Below are 6,000 nucleotides of genomic sequence, written 5' to 3'. Positions count from 1 at the left end.
ACAGAAGGTGTTATGCCTCGTAAAATGAGGTTTACCAGTGTCGACAAAACTGCTGAGTTCTGTCGACGTTATGTCGACAGAACACAGCGGTAGTGTAGACGCTGGTATAGTTTTGTCGACAAAAGTCCACTTTTGTCGACAAAACTCGGTAGTCTAGACACACCCTAACTGTCGATAGAACAGAGCGGTAGCGTAGAAGCAGGTATAGCTTTGTCGCCAAAAGCCCACTTTCAGCCACAAAACCCTGTCGTCTAGACACAGCCTCCGTTACACTTAAGAAAAGACCCGCAGAGTTCAGATTTCAAAGGCCGTAGGGGCCAAAATCTCTCTTCCACTACACATCTGTAATTTCACTGAGACTCTCGAGGCTGCATGGGCAGGACTCGCCCGGACTGTGGCGATGGGCGAGAGGAAAGAGAAGCCACGCATCCCACACACTCCCTAATGCCACATACCCCAGCTCTCTTCATGCCACACGCCTTTCTGCGCCCTGGCCCCAGGCCCTTCTCCACCGTCCCCCTCAGGGTCCCCTTTCCCGCCAAGGCTCCAGCGCCGGGAACCAACGGCCCACGCTGCCGCTCGCGCAGGAGGCCCCCAGCCAGGGCAGGGCAGCGCGGCCCGAGGCTCTGGGAGGGCCAGCAGCAGGGCGTGGAGGCGGCGCCTGCCGAGCAGGGAGGCGGCGCCCGTCGGGAGGACGGGCCGGGCGGGGGAGTTTATCCCACTAGAAGGGAACAGTTTCTCCTGCCGAGGCTTGACAGCGCCAGGTCAGTGCGCGCGCGGCTGCGGGGTGCTCTCTGCGGGCAGGGAGGGGGGAGTGCAGCAGACGGGGGGGTCTCTTTGGAGTGGAGGTGGACAGGGGTGTACCCCGGGGGCGGCTGGGGCTGTGGGGGTGGGGAGAGGGACATATCCCTTGGCGCAGGAAGCAGGGCTGTGCTCCGGGGGATATTTGGGGCTGGAGGCAGGGGGCTCTTTGGTGGGGCGGCTTGATGAAGGGGGGGGCTTCATGGAGTGCGGGCATGGCGGCACGGGATGAGTGAGGGAGGATGGGGCTAGTGCCCACGGGGGGGCTCTCGCTGGGCAGGGCGCTGCTCCCAAAGGGGCTTGGGGAGGAATAAAGAACTTGGTGCATGCAAGCCCCAGGGGGAGCTGCGACCTTGGGGGCATCAGGGGGCAGTGAGATACACACAAGGCTTTACCTTTGGGTGGCCTGTGGAGTTAGGAGCATAGGTTGGTCTTTGGTGCTGTGTGATGAAGAGGTGGATTATACTGGTGGGGGCTGAGTCTCATGCAGGCAATATAAAGGGTGGGGATGGTAAATATCAGTTAATTGAACAGTTGATTAACCTCATGAATTCTTAGCAGATACTCTACTATTCTATAGTTCCCCGGGGATGGGGCCAGCAGCCAGTATGTTCCGGCTCCACTCCCGAGGAGCCCCCTGCAGTCCGCGCTGCTGTCTCTGTACGCGGGGTGCCAGGCGGGAGATCGATTGTGAGGCGTTTCAGTTTAAAAACTAGCTCCCCTAATGGAACAGCTGCCTGTCACCCCAGAACTGAGCTGGCCTGCCTGCCCGCCTGGATCCTAATACACTTTAAATGCTGAGCTGCAGCGGGGGTTGATCCCGGAGGCCAGCCTGCTAAAAAATTTACTGGTGGGAGTGTGTGTAGTCTATAGCATTAACCAATAAGATTTTGCTTATTGGTTGATGAGTGAATTGACTATACTGTTACGTCTCTAATAAAGTGTATTGGGGATAGGCAGAGGGACAGGGTAAATGAGTGCTGTATGGGGATGTGGGAATGCACACAGAGACATACGTCCATTATTGCTATATGTGTGATATTGAGGTATATAGACAATAAACTGTGAGCCTCTGGTACATTGTGATATTTGCAGGTGGCTATTTCCCTTGTTACAGTATGAGGAGAGGGGAAATAGCTGGGGAGTGTTACTCACTTTACTTACCTGATAATGAATGAAAAGCATCATTTTCTCTTTGACTTCTCAATCAAGAAGAGTCAGGAAGTCCTGTGTTTAGTCATGCCACAGCAGAGATATTATGTTGAAATATATTATGTATGGGTGGCATCCCCCAGGCTTGCAGTATTTTGTAATCCTCCTGGTGTCATTTCTCTCCACGGTATTCTATAGCTGGGAACTGCAAGTTCTTGTAGTGTTATAACTTCAAGGCAGTATATGCACATGATACAGTGCTGTGATATAATGTTATAATAAAATACTATCATGAAATTAGACAGATATCTATGTGTAGCCATTTGGAGGTAAGCATAGGAAGTTATAAAGAAATGATCAATTGTTACTTACCTTTGGACTTATTATTTAATAGTCTTGATACATTTAAGTTAAATTAAAAAGATCAATTATAATTGCCCAGATATTTAAACAGAGAATGTGGATTGATACATTTTGTTTGTGGCCTACTCTCTACATCTCCAAAAGAGTTGTTTGTCTGGAATGTTACATTAATGTTTGTCGGAAATATGAACCAATGTTCAAAAATATATTTCTCCCTACAGTCTACCTACGCATAATAATATGCATAGAGTAACTTTTTAAAGATGATAATAATGCATTACTTGTTAGAAGAAGAGGACCCAGTGTGGCCCCTGGGGTACACTGGAACTTGTATAACTTGTAGTTCCAGTCTACCTTTTCAAACTAGTCATGTCTATTGTTCCCTTATTGATATTAGAATATCTTGTGCATAGTTATAGTGAACATTTTTATGCCCTCTAACCTACTGGAGATTAGTGTGAAAAATTAGCAGAAATGTAAGTATGAGACAATGAAGAATCACTTTTAAAAAATTCTGTGCAAAGTAAATTAGAATGTTGTCAGTTGGGGGAGGTATTTGATAAAATGGTCAGACCTAGATGTTCAGATTAGCAGGTAAACATCAAAATAACTGTGGATAGGTATTCTAATAGGAGCTACTTTCAGATTTAAATCTTCTTAGACATCAGTTTATTAAAATATTGCATTATTGGTTTACATTTTTATATATTCCTGTGAGTAGCTCTAGAAGAAAGCATCCATTCCTTGATAAATAATACTTGATCTGAAAGGTATGTTATGCTGTGTCAGATGTTAGTGTAGCATGAAAAGTTTGTCATTAGATATACTTTCTATGAAAAAATATTCTCTTCCTCCCTGTTAAGTATTTAATATAGTCAGACGCCACAACAAAAAGCCTATAAGATGGTAACATTGATCAATATTTCGGCTTCAATTTTTAACTTTTGCTTTATGATACCGATATTGACATAGCTTCTGAATCTAAGTTTTTTCTACTTGACTTTTCTTTCAGTTTCTATAGATCAGTTCCTAAATTCAGGCCCAATTCAGTTGATCTCAGTATAAATGTATTCTATATAGTCAGTACTAGAATCGTTTTAACCAACAGTTTAATCAGTCAATCAATAAATAGTTTAAAAGTAGAAGCAAAATTGTTTTGTACAAAGATAGGCAAACTAGTCACTGGAAATTTGTCTGGAAGCACCTTTTGATTTTTTTCAGGTGTATTAGCTATTCGAAAAATTCAGAATTATTTTACTGTCTATTTCTTATTCTGTAACTCAGTTGTCATTAGTTAGCTTTGGGTATTTGGTATTTGAAACTTGAGTGACTTAAATTATTTTTTATACATAGATCGCAAAGTTTTCTTTCTATTCCCTGTTGTGATACAGGTTTCTAGTGCAGCTACTCAGGACTGTGAATTTAAAATTCACCTTCTATGAAAATTCTCCAATACTTGTTTACATTTACTATTGCCACATATCTTTCTGTGCTAATGGAAAGCAAAACAAAAAGCATCTGAGCACTGTCTAAATTAACTGGATTAAAATCTTAGCAAATACTTATAGGATTCTTCAAACCAGTTGGTTGCGGTGACATGGATACCTTTTCTTTTCAAGTAGTTTAATTTGCTGTCTTGTTATGATATTCCCACTAATTTATTATTTAAAGTAAGTCAATAGTAGGCTTATTAAAAGCAGATTGTTCCCCAATGTAATACTATACATAATGATGAATTCTGATAAAATCTTTAGTTGTTATGCTGATATTTTTTCTTTAACAGTAGGCTCTTATTCTTCATTTATTTTATTGCAACTGTTTTTAATGTTTCAATTAATTTTCTGTTTATTTAAAAAAAGGAAAGTAGTAGAAAATCAGCGTTGTGATTGGTTCTATATAACTACACACCCAGAAATATCATTAAGGGAATTCATGCATGTGCTTCGTATTAACAGGACAATTCCTGAGGGCCTCACTCAATTTTCACTAGGAAAAAAAATCCCTTTGGCTTCAATGAGAGTTTTGGAGACTGAATGAAAATTGATTAAGAACCTCAGGATTTGGATCAACATTAGCAAAAATCACAGTAACAGGGAACTGATATTAATTCCTGTACTGAGAGAGATGCCTTTTCTTTTTCTTTTAACTGATTGGGTTTTTAATTGCTATTTCTAAATATGAAGCATAGCTGACCCTTATACCAGTTGCACACCTAATCAGGTGCAAATAATAATATGGGCATCTATGAGATTTGTGCAATTGGCTGCACAAGTGTCTTCAGAAGGAATGAAGGTGGGTGGAGAGGGATGTGGTCCACTTTCAGGCAGTTGGAAGGGAGAATGCACAAGCAATTTAGAGAATTGCTGAGCTTCCATTTCAGTAAGAATTCTCTAGGGCTGAGGACCGGAATGATTTTAGTTAGCTGGATGTCTACTTTTCATGGGTATGGCCAAGTTTCTCACAGTCCCATAAAGTTTGTTTATAGCCACCGGTCTTAGCTCTCAGTGGTCTGTGCTGTTATTTAGCTCTAATTTACCATATAGATGTCCTCTAACAGCTCGGTAAGCAGTGGAAGTATTGGTAATGCTGCTAGACAATATTGACTCGTTTGGAATCAGTTATATCCTGAGGGTTCTAGACAAGAGATGTTCAACCTGTAGTATTAAGAACAGAAATTTCTAGAATTCTTGAGCGGGTCAACAGGGATGTGGACGAGAGGGATCCAGTGGATATAGCGTACTTAGATTTCCAGAAAGCCTTTGACAAGGTCCTTTGCCAAAGGCTCTTAAGCAAAGTAAAGCTGTCATGGAATAAAAGGGAAAGTCTTCTCGTGGACTGATAACTGGCTAAAAATTAGGAAACCATAGGCAGGAATAAATGGTCAGTTTTCAGATTGGAGAGAGGTTAACTAGTGGTGTCCTGCAGAGGTCAATCCTATTGAATATATTCATAAATGGTCTGGAAAAAGGCATAAACAGTGAGGTGGCAAAATTTGCAGATGATACAAAATTGCTCAAAATAGTTAATAGTCCAAAGCAGACTGTGAAGAAGTTCAAAATGATCTTACAAAACTAGGTGACTGGGCAACAAAATTGCAGATGAATTTTAATGCTGATAAATGAAAAGTAATGCATATTGGAAAACATAATTCCAACTATACATATAAAATGATGGGGACTAAATTAGCTGTTATCACTCGAGAGATCTTGGAATCATTGTGGATAATTCTCTGAAAACATCCACTCAATCTGCAGTGGCAGTCAAAAAAGCAAACAGAATGTTAGGATTTATTAAAAAGGAGAATATCTTATTGCCTCTATATAAATCTGTAGTATGTCCAGATCTTCAATATTGCATGCAGATGTGGTCTCCTCATCTCAAAAAAGATATTTTGGCAGAGGGATGTTAGATAGTGTGTAATTAAATAGTCATGTAACTACATCAAAATTAAGTAGTTACATGACTATTCAATAGTCTGCTGGCAGCCAGTGCACTCCTGACCCACCTCCTAGGGAGCTCCCTGCCACTTCATGCTGCTGCTTTTATCAGAGGCAGCAGCACAAGTTGGCATGCAGGAGCTGATTCGCTAGGGGAGCCAGTCTGCGTGGAGAACTGGTTTTTAAACCGGCTCCCTCTGATGCCCTGTGCTGCTGGCTTTGGTACAGAGGAAGCAGCACAAGGTGG

At 42.1% G+C, this 6,000-nt stretch overlaps 1 protein-coding gene across 3 annotated transcripts in view; it reads left to right on the top strand.

The window, feature by feature from the left end:
- Window positions 1-611: 611 nt before the first annotated feature.
- PPARG (peroxisome proliferator activated receptor gamma) overlaps window positions 612-6,000 on the top strand; it is a 117,359-nt gene continuing 111,970 nt past the window's right edge. For 2 of the 3 annotated variants that reach the window (XM_075939639.2, XM_075939637.2), the window contains exon 1: window positions 645-764. The gene's annotated coding sequence lies outside the window, so the exon portion shown is untranslated. Of the gene's footprint in view, window positions 765-6,000 lie in introns of all 3 variants that reach the window. The other variant, XM_075939640.2, reaches the window with a different exon arrangement.

This window comes from Pelodiscus sinensis, chromosome 11 (genome assembly GCF_052426305.1).
Source record: "Pelodiscus sinensis isolate ZL-2025 chromosome 11, ASM5242630v1, whole genome shotgun sequence".
NCBI classification, from domain to species: domain Eukaryota; kingdom Metazoa; phylum Chordata; order Testudines; family Trionychidae; genus Pelodiscus; species Pelodiscus sinensis.
This window is presented reverse-complemented; position numbering and strand designations above follow the sequence as displayed.